The sequence below is a fragment of the Silene latifolia genome, chromosome X (genome assembly GCF_048544455.1).
Source record: "Silene latifolia isolate original U9 population chromosome X, ASM4854445v1, whole genome shotgun sequence".
Taxonomy (NCBI): domain Eukaryota; kingdom Viridiplantae; phylum Streptophyta; class Magnoliopsida; order Caryophyllales; family Caryophyllaceae; genus Silene; species Silene latifolia.
The window spans coordinates 303,318,331-303,337,103 of NC_133537.1; positions in this window are offsets into that span (position 1 = coordinate 303,318,331).

An 18,773-nucleotide genomic window follows, 5' to 3' on the forward strand; every position below is an offset into this window, starting at 1 on the left:
GCTCTTGATAGCCTAACAGCTAGAGTTGATCGTTTTTTATAGTCTATTTATCGTTTTTTTTTCCGCTGCATTTATTTTTTATCAAATGGATTCCAAACACCTAAAGTGTCCTATATTCAATGGGAAGAACTATGGTTTATGGAAAAATATGATGACCCACTTCATTAAGGGAAACGACTGGGAGTGTTGGTTGATTATCAAGAATGGTCCTAATAAGATCTTACTTGCAACCAGTAATGGCACTACGGTCGAAAAGAAAGAAGAAGACTATATTGAGGCGGATTATAAAAAGGCTGAGAAGAATTCAAAAGCAATAAGCTTATTGCAAAACGGTATGATTGCCACTGAATTCGATCGTTTCTCAACCAGTTCATCTGCCAAGGAAATATGGGATGGTCTAGAATTAGCCTATGAGGGAACCACTGTTGTCAAAAAGCAACGTATGGCATTATTAATGCGAAAATACGAGCTGTTTGCCATGGAGCAAAACGAGTCAGTTGATAGTATGTCCTCTCGCTTTTCTAGCATCATCAATGAGCTAAAGAACTTAGGAAAAACTTTTGACTCCGAGGAAATTGCTAGAAAAATACTCAGAAGTATGTCTCGCAGATGGAGACACAAAGTATCTGTCATAGAAGAATGTAAGGACCTAACTTCATTATCCTATCAGGAGCTACTCGGAACCTTAATGGCTCACGAGATTACTCTTAATCAGGATGAGGAGGAAGTTGGCACAAGCAAAAAGATGGCCTTACAAGCTGAGTCTAGCAAGATTAATGATTCTTCAGGTATTGAAGATGAAACTGCGTTACTTGTTAAACGTCTTAGGAAACGGTCTTTCTTTCAAAATCAAAATAAGACAAATAACAAATCAAAGCAAACTCCCAAGAAAACTGTTGAGTCAAAAGGGTCTTTCTCTAACCCTGGATGCTTCAAGTGTGGTGATATTGATCACATGATCAAAGATTGCCCAACATGGAAGAAAATTAAAGACAAAAATCAACGTGACAAAACAAAGAAGGAGTTCAAGCAAGTCCTGATGACTTATTGTTGGGGAGACCTGGACGTTGAAAATGACGAGTCCGAAGATGAAGAAGAAGAAGTCAACGTTTGTCTAAGCAGCGTCAGTCTTGACCTATTCTCCGAAAGCGACAATGAAAGCAATGCTTCAAATGCTGAGAAGTGTCTTGTTGGAAATTGATTGATTCGGAGGATGAAGAGGTAAGTTATCTTGAACTTAAAAAGCGAGTTAAGAAACTTTCTAAGGATAATTTAATTAAGTGTTTTGAACAATCCCTTGATCATTGTCATGAACAAAGTCTAGAGTTAAAAGACCTTAAGGAACAGATTTTAGATATTGCTGAGGAGAACCAACTTCTGAAAGCCAACGCCAAAAAGCTCAAATCTAAAGTTATGGCTACTCGGCTATAACCCGGACATGACAAATCTTGAGAAGAACGCTCTTGAATCAAAAGTTAAGGCTAGTGATGCCATAACTTCGAGCTCAAACTTAACATTAAGAATCTTCAAGCTAAAGTTACGGCTAGTGATGCCATAACTTCGGAGCTTAAACTCAACAATAAGCATCTTCAAGCTAAAGTTACTGACTAGTGATGCTATAACTTCCGAGTGAAGAAAGTCAATGAGATTTTAAAAGATGAGCTTAATGGCAAAGATAGTGTGGTTTCCGAACACAAGAGAGAAATTGTATTTCTCTCTAAGCAATTGGATGAAACTAGTAATAGCATGTCCAAACTTAAGGAACAACATGAAATTGAGAAACGTGTCTTAAATGAACGTTTTGATAAATTTCGTGATAACTTTGAGAAAGGTAGCTCTTCCAAGGATTCAAATGAAGATCATTCAAAATGTGAAAAAGAAATTGAGTCCTTGAAAGAATTACTTTTACATGCTCGAAAAGTTCATGACAAGTGGGAAGGAAGCACAAAGGTTCTAAACTTCCTTACTGAACAATCTGACAATAACATGAAGATGGGACTTGGTCATGAATGCTATAGTCGAAGAGACCATGATAAATGCAAATCAAATCCTTCTGAAAATGATTGCAGAAAAAGAAAATACGTTAATCTTCCAGAATACTTGATTTGCAATTACTGTGGCTCTACTGGACATATTCAAGTCAATTGTGTCAAACTTGCTTGGGATAAGAAAAAGAATGTTGAAACTGTTAAGACTCGTGATTTCATAGTAGAAGACGATGTCTCTACTATAGATGAAACCTACGACAATGAAGAACGCAATAATGAGTTTAGATGGACTTATGATATGGCTTTTGATTACTCATCTATTCCTTCAAAATCAAACAAAATAAATGAGAATCGAAAGCATACATACAAGCCCAAAATTAAAAACCCTAAACCTAGAGCGTCTCATGAAGGTACTAGACCTAAATCTACTTTTGTTAGAGCAAAACCTAAAGTACCTTATGTTCCGATTGTTAGACAACAACCAAGACAACCCAATGTCAAAACCAAAAGAATAATAAGACAAGTATGGGTTAGAAAGGATCAAATATATAGAATTACTAACCATAAAGGACCCAATTTAGCTTGGGTACCTAAAAGTTGTATTTGATTCATTTGCAGGAAGAAGTGAAAGAAAATAATCTATGGTATCTCGACAGTGGATGCTCGAGACACATGACAGGAGACAGAAATTTTTTTCTTTCACTAGAGCCCTTCTTTGGTGGCAAGGTTACCTTTGGAGATAACAAGAAGGGTATGATTATTGTAGTAGGAAAAATTGGAATTTCAACCTCTCACTCAATCGATAAAGTATATCTGGTAAGTGGTCTCAAACATAATTTACTTAGTATTTCTCAATTATGTGACAAAGGAAATAGAGTTGTTTTTCATGCCGATGTTTGTCGTATCATAATTGAAGGTACTAGTAATGTTTTACTTGAGGGTCACCGTATGAGGAATGTGTATATGATTGACTTAAATGCTGTCAATACAAATTGCTTTACGTGTATGAAAGTAACTTCCGATGAGTCTTGCTTGTGGCACAAGAGGTTTGCACACGTTAGTCCAACTATTTTAAAGAAACTTAAGTCCATGGATTTAGTTGAAGGCTTGCCCTCAATTAATTTCGAGCAAGAGACAATGTGTGACTCATGTGCCCGCTGCAAACATGTTAGATCCTCTTTTAAACCTAAGAGAATAGTTAGTACTAAACGACCACTTGAGATGGTACACATGGATTTATGTGGACCTATGAGAGTTAGAAGCCGTGGTGGATCAAAGTATGTATTTGTTATAGTCGATGATTACTCAAGGTATGTCTGGCCAATCTTTCTTTCTTCTAAAGATGAAACCTTCGATGAATTTGTGGTATTAATGAAGCTTTCCCAAAATAGATATGATAATAAGCTTATTTCGATTCGGACGGATCACGGCACGGAATTTGATAATCAATTATTTATAGAATATTGTAGGGAAAATGGCGTGGGGCATAACTTCTCCGCACCACGTACCCCACAACAAAATGGTGTCGTGGAACGTATGAATCGAACCCTAGAGGATATGGCTCGTACTATGCTTTTGTGTAGTGGCCTTCCTAGAAGCTTTTGGGCGAGGAAAGTTGTTAGTACCGCATGCTATGTGCATAATAGAGCTATGATCCGACCTGTTTTGAAAAAGACTCCCTATGAACTTTTAAGAGGGAGAAAACCCAATATATCACATCTCCGTTGCTTCGGGAGCAAATGTTTTGTTCATAATAATGGAAAAGAAAATTTAGGAAAATTTGACCCCCGAAGTGATGAAGCTGTTTTTCTGGGATATTCGGATCATAGTAAAGCTTACAAAGTGTTCAATAAAAGAACCTTGCGCATAGAAGAAAGTGTTCATGTTCGCTTTGACGAAGATAATGTGTTTGATAAAGCTGAACAGGAAGAAGAGGATCCAGATGAGCCCGATTTCTTTCTAGCAAGAAATGAGCCTTTAAATGAAGAAGATGAAATTCAAGGTATCAATGATGAACTAGAAAATTCTGCAAACAATCCTAAGAGAAGTGATGAGTCCATAGTTAATGATACTACCGACCCTTCCTTGGATAAAGAAAGAGATCATGAAGTTATACCTAATGATGTTGTAACTTTCGATCCAAATCATGATATTTCTAATGAAGTTAGTGATGCTTCTGAAGAAAATCCCGAGTCCAACTCAGGGGGAACAAATCATGATTCTTCCTCTGCAGATGATGCTAGTCCATCAAATGATAATGAGCCTAGAGTTCTCAAAAAGTGGAAACATCAAAGCTCCCACCCTTTGGACAAAATCCTAGGGGATCTAGAGCAAGGCATTAAAACTAGAAGGTCCTTGAATAATTTCTGCTCGTTCTTTTCGTTTCTATCGACCATTGAACCTACCAATATTAAAGAAGCTCTTGCTGAACCTGATTGGATAACCGCTATGCAAGATGAGCTTCAACAATTCGAACGCAATAAGGTATGGCACTTAGTGCCACGACCTAGTGATCTAACTGTTATTGGTACTAGATGGGTGTTTAGAAACAAATTGGACGATACAGGACTTATTACAAGAAACAAGGCACGACTAGTTGTCCAAGGCTACAATCAACAGGAAGGGATCGATTATGACAAGACCTTTGCACCTGTAGCGAGACTTGAGGCTATACGTCTCATTATTGCCTTTGCTGCTCATAAAGGAATGAAACTGTTCCAAATGGACGTTAAGACAGCATTTCTTAATGGTTATTTGGAGGAAGAAGTCTATGTAAAACAACCTCCTGGATTTTTAGATAGCAAGTTTCAAAACCATGTCTATAAATTAGATAAAGCTTTATATGGTTTGAAACAAGCTCCAAGGGCATGGTATGACAGATTATCCAAGTTTTTGTTACAAAATAATTTTACAAGAGGATCTGTCAATAAAACCTTGTTCCTAAAATCCGAGGGTTCTAATTTACTTGTTGTACAAATTTATGTAGACGATATTATATTCGGTTCTACTAATGAAAAATTGTGCAAGTATTTTTCTGATCTAATGACTTCTGAGTTTGAAATGAGCATGATGGGAGAACTGAAGTACTTTTTAGGCTTACAAATTCAACAAACAAAGGATGGTATAAAGATACACCAACAGAAATATATCAAGGAACTAATCCGAAAGTTCGGTATGGAAAATGCAAAATCATACGATACACCTATGGTACCTGAAAAGAAGATGACTATAGATGAACATGGTAAGTGTGTCGATGAGACTACATATTGAGGTATGATTGGTTCACTTTTATATTTAAGCGCAAGTCGTCCGATATAATGTTTAGCGTATGTGTACGTGCTCGATTTCAATCGTGCCCTAAAGAATCACATATGATTGCGGTTAAACGTATCTTGAGATATTTAATTGGTACATCTAATTTATACTTATGGTATCCACTTGAGTGTAATTTCGATCTAGTAGGATATTCGGATGCAGACTATCTTTGGATGTTCTTTAGATAGGAAAAGCACTTCGGGTATGCAACGTTTGTTGGACCTTGTATTATCACATGGGGATCGAAGAAACAAAATTCGATTTGCAATGTCTATCTGCTTTGCCGAGTATGTATCTGCAGGACTGGTATGTTCTCAATTACTTTGGTTAAAGCAACAACTATGTGATTATGGTATTAATGTAGGTCGTATGCCTATTATGTGTGACAATACGAGTGCTATAGTAATTTCTAAGAACCCCGCCAAAGACTCGAGGACCAAACATATAGATATTCGACACCATTTTCTACGGGATCATGTAGAGAAAGACAACATTTCACTTGAATTTTGTAGTACTGAAAGGCAATGGGCTGATATCTTGACTAAGGCATTAGCTAGAAAACGCTTTGAGTTATTGAGACTTGAGATTGGTTTAATTAGTGATAATTAAATTCGTCATAATTATGTCTGGGAACCTGAATGACTGGCTAGGAAGATAAGATTGTACGATTGTGTCCGTATATTTTTGTTGCAAGTTTAATTATGTTAAATAATATTTATTTTACGTGTTATATCTTGCTTATGTGTATGGTAGTATTTTATATTCTGCATAATCACATTTCCTTACAAAAATCGACAAAATCTACAATAAACTGCCTTAATATAATAAAGATAATTCTATCTTATTATATTCCTCCACAAATCCTGCCTAAACTCCATCACAAGATTTTCTTTCCTAATCTTACATTCAATAGGAGATAATACCGAAAAAAAAAAAGGAAAGTGCCGTGAAAAAAAAAATAAAATAAAAAAAAATAAAGAAAGATGCCGAAAAAAAAAGGAAAGGCATTAAAGAAATAAGGAAATTGGTATTATTCTCTATCTTTTAAGGAATCCTATTCTTACCTAAACTTAAATTCCTTATGCTATAAATACCCCTTTAATCTCACCATAATTCTCATCAATTATAATCCTCTAAACCCTAATTACCTTTACTACTATCTTTTATTTTCATAATGACTAATCAACCTACAACCCGTTTTCAATCAAAGAAACATGTTGTTATTAGAAAGAAGGTAAGCCAATCACCACCTCGCACTCGCTCCACCTCACTGGCCGAACCCCCTCGCTCCCCACGGTCCTTTGCCGACCAACCCTCCAACCTCACCAAGCGAAGAAAATTGTTCAAGGGTAAGGGAAAGATGGTTTCGGAAATTGAGGTAAGTTCAAAGACTGAGAACTATAAACTTCAAGATGGTTCTTCACGTATTCTTTACGCACAGCATATGGATGATTACACCAACAATGGACTAAATAATCTTAGACTAACTCAAGGAGAAAGAAGAGATGTCAATCAAGTTGCTCAATATCGCATTCACGCAGGACGAGTATATTCGATTGATTGGTTAAAGAAATACAAAGCACTTGGGTTTTTCAAAAATTTTCTCAAGGATCAAGGATGGGAAAATATTGTTCTTTGTAAGTGGTCTGTCTTTCCTATTGAGGTATATCAATTTTACGCTTCTGTTCATCTTAAGGAAGGAAATTTATTTGCTGTGGTCAATGAGACTTCCATAAAAGTCTCACCTGGTGATTTCTGCGACTTGGCTCGAGTTCCTGAAGGAGGAACTGAGATCAATCCAAGCGTAGAATGGGGAGGTGTGTCACCTGAAAAAAGGTTGATAGTGAAAACGGTATTTCAAACAAGATGCAACTTCGTCTGAGACTATCTTGACTGCAAAGTTGTCGCCTAAATTGAGGTTCTTTTTGAACTTTCTTTGGAATACTATTGTTCCTCGAAAAGAAGGTAGAGATAAATTCGGGGCACATGAGATGATTATTATGAAGGCTTGGCTTGAAGGAGAAAAGGTTAGTCTACCCTTGCTTGTGTTTCATAAAATTATACAAGCTAGTGTAACGGCTAAGATGGATGATTTTGCTTCTACTTTAAGTTTGCCTTATGGGAATTGGATATATCGAATTTTGGAAAAGAAAGGAGTAATTGGGAAGCAGAGTTATGGAGTTATCACTAATGACGAGATGAGCGATCTTTATCTATCTTATATGAAGCTCGTTATTAATGGCAACGAATTAGGTTTTGAGACAAAAGGAGAAAAAGGAGAAAAAGAAGGAAAAAACAATGTGAGTTTTGATATGTTGGATTCTAAGATGGATTCAAACTTTACTTCTATTCTTGGACGGATCAATGAACAAGACAAGAAATTGGAAGAATTGTTTGACCTAATTAAAAAGGAAAGGAGAGTTGATACTAGTGGACCAAGTGAAGTAAGCCCGGCTCACCTAAAAACCGTGTTGTCACGATTTGAAACACGACTCGACAGTGTTTTTAAGGACGCCGTACGAACTCACTCCGAGTCTACTCAAATAAAGGAAGGTATGGCTAGTTTGGTTAAGTTTGGTGATGATCTTTTGCAATCTGGGAAGGAGATGAGGTCTGAGATGCAAACTATATATGAAGCTGTTAAAGAAATAACTTTGAGGATTGGTAACTTCGATACTCGATTAACCGCTCAAGCTGCACTTCTCGATCATTGTCATGCGCGACTCGAGGACTTGGAATACCGCACCCGACCTCGGTCCAACCCGCCAAGCCCACGATACCCTTGACCATTTTGCCCTAATCCATTCAACCTACCCTTATCTTTTTAATTCCTTTGCTCACAATAAAAATCCATTCTTATGGATATTAGCTTTTTCAATTCCGCATTATTCCTTGTGTGATTTCAGTTTATAGTATTATTATGCTAATTAAGAACTAGATTGCGTTTAATATAATATGATTTTCATAATTATTTCTTGTTTCATAATATATTATTCTGGTCGTTTTATGTTTGTTCTTATCTTTTCAATGATGCCAAGAGGGGGAATTGTTTTTATGATTTGCGACCGTCTCAAAGTTAATTCTCTCATGGCGTTCTATAGTTATAACTTTGAAGAGATCATTAGTTTCTGCGCTCAACTGTTCTATAATTTGGGAAGTATTATGTTGAGGGGGAACTAGACTTAGACACAAATAATAGGAGACTTGTCATCATCAAAAAGGGGGAATTTGTTGGACCTTTAGTCCTAATTAATTGTTTTGATAATGACAGTAATGATTTGTATGTGGACTTAATATATAAACATATGCGTGTAATTGTGTGCTTAAGTTTTAATTTAGAAAGGAACAATTACAATGACGCAAGCTTGAAGTTTGGACCAAGGAGGTACAACTTCAAATATACTTGATCGATGTTTTCAAGCGAGATCAAGATTGGAAATCAACCACGAGACTCAAGATGAGAGACTTGTGAAGAGACGATTCGTGTACTGAAGATCTACTGAAGATTAGATAGTATAAGTCGTCATCCGGTAATGGTTTTACTTTGTTTGATTTAAAGGTTAGTGAAGTTATGACCTAATAGACATAACTTCATTGCTAGACAAAAATGATGCGTTAATTTTTGGAAAATATATTTTTAATGGTTTATAAAAATAAGAGAGTATTTATTTTAATTGGAATTAATTAATTGGAATTTAAGTTAAATAAACTATTGGTTTGTAACACGATATTTATATCGTCATGCAACCTAGGACTTTAACTAAATTCTATCTCGATTTGTTGCGGGCTATAGAAGCAAGGAGTGGACCAATGGAGGCCTAGAGGCCGGCCAAACTCTAGTGGCCGAACCCTAGGTGGGCCGAACACTAGGAGGCCGAAACCCTAGGGTGGCCGAATCCCTAGGGGGGCCAAACTCCTTCCTTTCTCTTTTTACTTGTTCTTCAAGTTTTACATTTCCAGAACATTCTTATGCCCTAATTCCAGAATATTGCAAACCCTAATTTACTTTACTATAAATACTCTCATTCATTCAACATTAATTGTTGACACACACATCTACAAATTTCAAAGAGAGAAAAATATTTTAAGCAAAAATCATTTGAGCTTTAATTCTTATTTTCATATTTGCTTATACAAAAATCACGCATCAAATTTGTCAATCACTCGAAGAAAAATCGTTATAGGATATTAAATACACAAGGGTATTATACTCACTCGCATAACGTGAGATTAGTATTTATCGTTGTATTTTTCTTATTAACGTAAGAGCAACCTAGAGTATTTAGCGATACTCAATCTGAGTTATAATCATATAGTTGATTATACGAGTGGATTGGTAATTTTTGTAATCCGGAGAAAGGTACTAAAAATTATTAATCGAGAATAGTGGACGTAGGTTTCGACTTGTGAAACTGAACCACTTCAAAATCCTGTGTGTCTCTCTTTCTCTCTCTCTCTTTATTATTGTTATTTCGATTTTGCATTTATTGTTAATAATTTAATTAGTTGATCTTAATCAATAAAATCAAGTAATTAATTTATATCATATATTTCGAAAAAGCGGTCATCGTTTTTAATACTCAATTCCCCCCCCCCCTCTTTCGTATTCGATCAATAGACTCCACAAGCATTAAGGTCCATCTTGCCAATCGACCGTTGAGAACGGGTTTCTCGAAGAGCTATTTGACAGGATCCGTTTTGGAATACACCATGACACAGTAGCTAAGCATGTAATGGCGTAACTTCTTTGTTGCCCACACAAGAGTGAGGCATGTCTTTTCGAGAGGTGTGTAGTTGCACTCATAATCCAAGAACTTCTTACTAAGGTAGTCGATAGCTCTTTCTTCTTTTCCTACGGTTTGTGCGAGCATAGCCCCCATGGCTGTTTTGGTCACTGTGAGATATAAACCCAAAGGTTGATCTCGTTGAGGAGGCATGCGCACTGGTGGTTGGCTAATATCTCCTTGATTTTGTCAAATGACTTTTGGCAATTGTCGTCCTATATCGCATGGTTTGTTTTCTTGAGCTTCTTGAAAATGGGTCCGCAGATCATAGTAAGCTTCGATATGAATCGGCTTATATATTGCACCTTGCCTACGAATCCTCTAACCTCCTTCTCTGTTTGAGGTTGTGGCATTTCGATAAAATCCTTGATCTTGGATGGATCAATTTTTATCCCTCTCTGACTGACGACATATCCTAGGAGTTTGCCTGACGTTACCCCGAATGCGCATTTCTGGGGATTGAGCCTCATGTTGTACTTTCGCAATCTTAGGAAAAATTTACGAAGGTTGTTAATGTGTCCCTTCTTATCCTTGGATTTGTCAATCATATAATCAACGTACACGTCTACTTCTTTATGCATCATGTCATGTAGTAATAAGGTCGCGGTTCGTTGATATGTGGCTCCAGCGTTGATTAGCCCGAATGGCATAACAGTATAGCAATAGGTGCCCCATTGAGTGACAAAGGCGGTCTTATGCATATCTTCTATGGCCATCTTGATCTGATTATATCCTGCATATCCGTCCATGAAGGACAACAACGCATGGTCTGCTATATTGTCTACCAATATGTCGATATGTGGTAGTGGGAAATCGTCCTTGGGACTTGCTTTGTTTAAGTCTCTGAAATTAACACAAACTCGGATTCGCCCATCCTTTTTGGGTACAGGTACTATATTGGCCACCCAGTCTGAATACTCGGAGACTTTGATGAACCCGACTTTGAATTGTTTATCAACTTCTTCTTTGATTTTAAAAGCCCATTCGGTCCTCATTCGACAAAGCTTCTGCTTTACAGGTTTAAAACCTGGTTTGATTGGAATTCTGTGTTCTGCGATATCCATGTCGATCCCTGGTATGTCTTTGTAGGACCAAGCGAAAACGTCCTTGAACTCGTGTAGGAGGTCTATGAAATCGGCCTTTTCAGTTGGGTTTAAGGTGGTCCCTATCCTAAGTTCTTGGGGTTCTAGTTCGGTTCCTACATTGATGGGTTCGGTGTTCTCTATAACTTGTGCCCCTTCCCCCTCTTGCAGTATTTCTTTAGCTATGTAGGGAGTTAATTCGATTGAGTCTGGGTGAGGATCATCCTTATTATCATCGTAAATAGAATTGCATTCAGATTAACACGAAGAATAAGCAGAATCTGATTTATTCATATTAAATTTTGAAAAGAGTTGAAACAAAGAAGCCATCTGTTCAGTAGTCAGTGGCGGTAAAGGGACCGTTGCTGGGACATTTCCCAGGCTACTGTTACTACTTGACGCTAAACTAAGAGAAACAAGGGGATTGGGAGTGACGACATGAGGAGACTCTCTAGAGACTTCTCTAGACTCAGACTCTGATTCCCACTCTGACTCGAATTCATTGTCTTCGGGCTCTCCTTTGAACATCTCTGCTTCTCCAGTGGTGACTTTGAAGAGCTTTCCTTGGTAGTTCGTCCACTTGATCGATTTTCTCCATACTTTCTGCTGATCTGAATTGGTTTCGGTGATTAATGTTGAAGGGTTGAAATGGTCATCCTGAAGTATCATGGTAATGATCTCGTCCTGTACGGCTCTAACACATCGGTCCTCCCCAAACAGAAGACTGATGGCCTGTTCGTCTAAACAAGGTATTTGACGAGTTTTGAAAGTAGGAACCGTTTCTGGAGGAATGAAGTAGCAATCGTGGAAGACCTCGATTCCGGCTAGTTGCATTCCTTTGTAGTGCCAGGGTTCGGGAAACCAGTGGAAGGATTCTTGACTCCCTTCTCTTACGAAATATCCATTTAGGGTAGGGAGGTAAGATCGCATTTGGATTCCTTGGTTCTTTCGATTCTGAAATTGAGCGAGCATTTCCAAAGCTTCTTCTTTCGTGGGTTTGTATCCCAATCCTAATGGTATCCTTTGAGAGTTTCCTTCTTTATAAGGTGCAAAGGTATTCTTCTAGGCAGGATTTAAAGGCATTCCCGGGAAGTATCCCTCAGATTTGAGTATATGGTTGACCACTAAGTTGGAGTATGGGTTGAAGTATAGAGGTGCCAGTTCACTTTCTACAAGGTTTATGCTATGAAAGCCCCCAAGCTCATATACTAGATCCGTGACTACTTGGTTGCTTGACATCTTCTCTATTACTGCCTTGATAGGTGATGAAGTGATCGTCACGACTTTGCCATCTAGTGGGATTTTGATTTTCTGGTGCAAGGTGGATGTTACTGCTTTGGAAGCGTGAATCCATGGCCTTCCCAGAAGTATGTTGAATGATGCTTCAATATCCATTATTTGAAAATTAACCTTTCGCTTAATCGGCCATGTGGCTATAGCGAGGTTGACTAGTCCTACCACTTTGCGTTGCGTTCTATCATATGCTCAAACACCTTGGTTAGTAGGAGTCCAATCTGATTCTTTCATGCTCGATTTGTATGCTGTTTTCAATGGTATGACATTGACTGCAGAGCCATCATCTACCAATGTCATTGACACGTTTTTCTTTAAGCATATGACGGTAATGTATAGAGCTAGGTTGTGCCTGGCGCCGAAGGGAGGCAAATCCTCATCTGAGAAAGTAACTGGGTTACTTAGCTTAGTTGAATCTTGGAAGACCAAGTTGACTACGTCGTCGGGCGTAGAATTGTGTGCCACATTTAATTTAACCAAGGCTTGCAGTAAAGCTTGGCGATGAGGGAATGAACTTGCCACTAGTTGCCAGACTGAAAGATCAGCCTTTGTCTTCTGTAATTGCTTTAGCAAATGGTCAGTAGATATGTCTTCGCTATCATTTGGTGTGATGACATTGGTGTTAGTAACTGGACCATTAGTTATAGGACTGTTTTGAGAAACATTTTGATATGGACGCCTTGAGCGAGTAAGGTGGTCTATATCTTGATCTTCGCTAGCTTTGACTATATCCTCACTAACCTTGACGAGATAGTGTTCAGTGAGGTATTCATCTTCATCGTCATCGGCCCATATTCCGTTGACATTAGTAAGCTCTCTCAATCTTATGATCTCAGCTTCTAAACTGATTATTTGGTCGACTAGACTGTCAACTACGGCGACTACCTCTTGCATTGTAGAATTTGGAGACAAATTTAGAGGCACGCTCTTCTTGGGTATGGTGCTTGGATTACGGAGGGATGCTACTACATTTTCCAGTTCTGAAACTTGTCTACTCACACTCTTTGCCCATGCAATAAAATCGGTGACAGTAGGAGAAATGGTGGAATAACTCCCCTCACTTTCTAATGCAAGAATTTCGTCTTCGATTGGGGAAATGAGGTGTGAACAATGCAAGGTGAATTCTCCATCTGAAATCATCAGAACTGCAAGAGGATTCTGAGTATTGTTAGGCTTACCTCCAGGAGGTATAGGTAGACGACCATCTTCGATCATGTCCTGAAGGACATGTTTTAGCTTGAAGCATTTCTCTGTATCGTGCCCTTTACCTCTATGATATTCACATTATGTATTTTCGTCCCAGAACTTAGACTTCTTTTCTGGGTCAGGTGTAGGTCCTATGGGTTGGAGTTTACCTTGCTTCATCAATCTTTTCAGAGCATTGGAGTAGGTATCGCAAATGTTTGTGAACTTCCTTTGCGGGTTATTCTTCTTTGACGATTCGAGAAGGTTAACCTCATCAGTCTTGCTAGTAGAGCCATAAGAACGACTCGTTGAGCCTTGATATACACGACCTACCGTTTTGGACAAGAGCCCCTTACTGATGTCATCTTCTATTCTTGTCCCTAGCACAGTTAGATCTTTTAAGGTTTTAATGTTTTGGTACCTCAAGTGGTTTGCATAAATGGGTCTCAAGTTATCCACAAATTTCTCCACAAGGGTTGCTTCATCTGGACGTTCAACTAATTATGTGCTAGTCTTCCTCCACCTACTTAGGAAGTCGGTGAAGCCTTCTTTTTCATTTTGGGTAAGAACCTCAAGAGTGCGCATGTTGACTTGAATCTCATCATTATCCGCGTATTGTTTAGTGAATTCGATTGCGGCGTCATCCCAGGTGGCAATCTTCTTATGCTCCAAAGAGTAGAACCATTGCTTGGGAATGGTATCGAGAGATGAAGGAAAGATCCTTAAGAACATCTCAAGTTTGATGCCTTTGATAGACATGTAGTCTTTGAAAGCACGAATGTGGTTCAAAGGGTTTTCATGCCCCGTGAACTTTGGGATGTCAGTCATGTTGAAGTTGGTTGGCAATTGAGCATTCACAGCCTCATACTTGCGATTATTTTCCCTGTAGATGTCATCTCCCTTAAGGTACATTAGTTGTTCCTCTAAGTATTGGAGTCGCTTTTCAGCTTCGGTAAGACCTAATGGAGGGTTGATTTCTTGTGGCCCAATGATGGGTGGAAGATTATCATGCACAACTTCGCTAGAAATATCATCTTCTGCAGGAGGGAGTCTAGTTTCGACAGCAACATCTCGACCTTCGATAGCATTGAGGCGATCATAGGCTTGGTCTTGGCTTGTTTGGAGATGAGCGAGCGCAGCTAGGATTTGATCATTACCATTTGGGAGTTGAGCGCTGGCACTTGTGGTACTAGTTTCAGGCATCTTGGAAACTGGATAAGAGATTGACCACGAATCAAAACACGATCGACCATTCTAGCACACTTACTCAAGGAAATGACTCGACTCGTGAAGTGGAAGTGTGCCACTTGTGTTAAGTGTGATTTGAAAATGATAAAGTTTGGAAATGTTTGTCCTAACAACTGTAGTGTAGTTGTAGGAGTGTTGACTCGAAGTGAGGTTTGAAAATGGGTTTTGAGGCCTGAATTTTGACTAGAGATTTGGACAGAGTTTCGACTCATTTTGCGCTAATTTGGACCACTTTCGAGAAAAGGGTTTACGTTTTAAAAGGTTTTGATTTTACAAAATTCGTCATAGTTTCGTTTACGAATTGGTGATCACGTATGGTACAAGCATTTATACAGGCATTATAACGGTATGCTGAGTGCATTTAGAATGGTTTTGGCTTAAAAGGTGGGTTGCCATACCGAGCAATCAAACCCTGATCTGTGGAGAGGTCCGCGCCGAACATGAGTAAGGCCGGTTCCTAGTCCATTTCCTCGAGTAGTGAAAGCCCTTGATACAAACATGATTAAGCATCATGGTATGGTTGACATCAATTGCTATCCATCCTTAGGCCCAGATAAGAATTTGGACCGTCCGGACGGGACGATTGGTCGAATGGGTTGGGTTGGGCCTAGGAAGGCCGAATAAAATGATCTAAGAAGATCGAGTAATGAAAACCGACAACTGTCTCATATAAACTATTCCCTAACCTTGTTCAAGTTTCACCCTTGGCAACACGTAAGTGTATTACTCCCCAGCGGAGTCGCAAAACTGTGGACAACGGGGGGCCCACGAGGGTCCCTTGGGAAACAAGCGTTTGCATTTGTGGAGTCGCCACCAATTTTTATGGGAAATTGGAACCGTTCGAATACCTCGTGTCATGTCAAGACACAAAGTAGTGACATGAACACTAAGAACTCGTTACCCTTAGCATTCTATGTCTAGAATAACTCTCGTGGATGACAATGAACACGGATGTTCACAGAAATCTGGAGTAAGGGGTAAGGGTACGTGTTAAGAAGTCCTTTTACTGAACACCTAATCCTGCGCGCCTCGATAGCGGCCTCTACTAATGATTAGGGAAATCGTCTATACTTGATATGTTGTCGATTATATGCATGCAATGCAACAAACAACGTTTTAAACCTAGCATGTGAGAATTAACTAAGTCGGTTAACACATAATTAGGCATACAATTATGTCGAATTAGGGTTTGTAATTAATTACATGTGAGAACAAGTAAATAAATCATCCAAAACGATAAATAAAATAATTACAATAAATGAAATTACAATGAGTTACAATGGGTTAATCGATTTACGTCAGAAATATAATTAAAACGGATAATTTGAGAAAAAGAAAGGAAACTAAACTAGGTTAGAAAATAAACAGATTACGGGCGATAATACGAATAACGGTCGATTAATATGTAAACTAAACGAACTAGTTCAAAACAATAACGGAAGTTCAGAGACAGAACTCAACCCGGAACAGGCGCAGCAATGCTGCGTCTCTTGGAAGAGGCGCAGTGGTCACTGCGTCTGTTCCTTAGGTGAGTTCTGGCTGTGAAGTAGGAACTGCGAATTGTTAATGTTAATTGGTAATTTTAATGATTGATTATCGATATTCGACTCGAGTGAAAGTAATTTAGCAGGTTATTTACATGTGAACTTGGTCATAAAAACGGCAAACACGAATTAAAACAGATTAAAACAAATTAAAACTAATAAATTAGGATTAATTGATTACAAATTAATTAGGGTTATTTAACGAATTAGACAATCGTGATAAACTAACGAAAGCATATACTAAAAGTCGAATTCCAGAGACTTGATATGAACAAATCGAATCTCTAAAAATCCGGGTTTGATTTGATTGACAAAAACCCGCAAATATTGATTATAAGGGATTTAAGTCGGATTTAACTTGATAAATTATTATAAATTATGAATTAAAATTGTTATACCGATGAAATAAGAAGAAAAGACGGGATAAAAGAGATGAATCAACAAAGGGCAAAGGAAGAAGAAAGGCAGGAACTGCGGCAGCCTCAGGAAGAGGCGCAAAGAGATCTTTGCGACTCTCGAAGAGAGGCGAGGAGTTCTTTGCGTTTCTTCTCGACGTCTGTCTTCTGCTAATCCGTAAAACAGGTTAACAAAGGGGTTTTAGAAATCGGTTTTAAGCATATTTTTGATGTAAATCTTACATTAATTAGTACAAAAATAAAATACAATATTAAAAGATGGGATTTACACCCTCAGACTTACATGTTTGACGAAACGAGATTAACTAAGTTAACGTTTTAGTGATTGCTCGACTCGAATGTATGAAGACAATACCCTCGTAAGAGGATTTAGATTAAATTGATTGATTGATTGAGGTGGAGTTGGTCAAATTGGTCGGTCATGCAACGTGACTGGTACTCATAAGGATCCGAGCTTACGTGGTCGATTTGATCAAGCACGTAGACGTCAATAAGCTTAGAGCACGGTCTTAGAATGCAAATGGAGAAGAGAAGGGCGGACACTCGCGTGAGAAATATGAGGAACGAAGGTCCCTATTTATACTAATCACACGGAGGAATTAGGGTTAAGGTAAAACTTTGGAAATAAATCTCGAAAATATTTGAAAATATGAAGAAAAGAGCTGGGGAAGAGGCGCAGCAGCTGCTGCGATCCTTCGAAGAGGCGGAGCAGCTGCTGCATCCTTTCCCCGGAGGTTCCCTCCTGCGGAAGAAAAATTTTCCGCGTTTCTTTTAGGGAATTGCGGTAGATCTCAACTTCCTTATTCGTTATCATAAAATTTTCGGGATATATTCTGCCAAAAGATTAAAAATTGATTTTATGGAATAAATATCTAGAACATTCCGACTCGGCATTTTAAAACAGTTTATTAGAAAATGAAGCGGTTTTTTACCCGGGCTCCAAATGAACTCTAATTACTGTCAAAACGACCGTATCGGCGCGTAGATGACAACCAAGGGGTAGACACAAGTATTTGAGCTATCACTTGATGATAAACTTACGAACTGTCATAAATCGTTCCGCGTACCAAACATGCGGCCCAATCATCACCGAGTGGCTTGCGGGAGGTGCAGAAATGAGGTATCTACACAAGGTCGATCTGAATTGTCCGATCATGTTTTGAGATCCCTGGTTTATAAGAGAATTATTGTTCTTTGGTTTCCATTAAATTGGCTTCCGATTATGCATATCATTTGTAAGTGTCGTAAAGCGTTATATTAATGAATTGTTCTTTTCTTTAAGAAAATAAAATTTATATAAAATTATAAATTGCTAAATCTTTTATTGATAATATTATTTGAGAATGATTTGACACATACTACATATAAAACAAAACTCTAAATCGCTATTATTACTTTCGTGACAAAAAAATATTGAGAGAATTTAAAAATTGAAATCATTAGTTTTGTGGATAAAAAAAATATTTTGTTTAAAATAAATTTTAGCACATTACTCAAATCTCTTGATTAATTGTCAACAAAACAAAATATAATGACAAGAACACGGAAAATTAATGAAATATCACTATTATATAGGTAATTTATTAATAAAAAAAAAGTATATATACCGTTCATTTATTGCGCGGCATGTAAAGTAGTATATTTTATCTTATATAAACAACTAATATGATACTTGATTTGTTTCTTAAGACAAACAGTGCCATCTTAAACGAGAATGTGTGCATACAAAAAAATAAAATAAAATAAAAAGGCTTGTCCAGCCTATAAATAAACCATAGAAGGAGGAGGCAGAGCAGAGGAGAAGAGACCCACACGAAAAGTCGATCAAACAAACAATTGAAATATTGAATCAAAGCTCATTTAAAACACCTCGCCTACATTTCACATTTACGTCAATCATCAAAGCAATCTTTGTTTA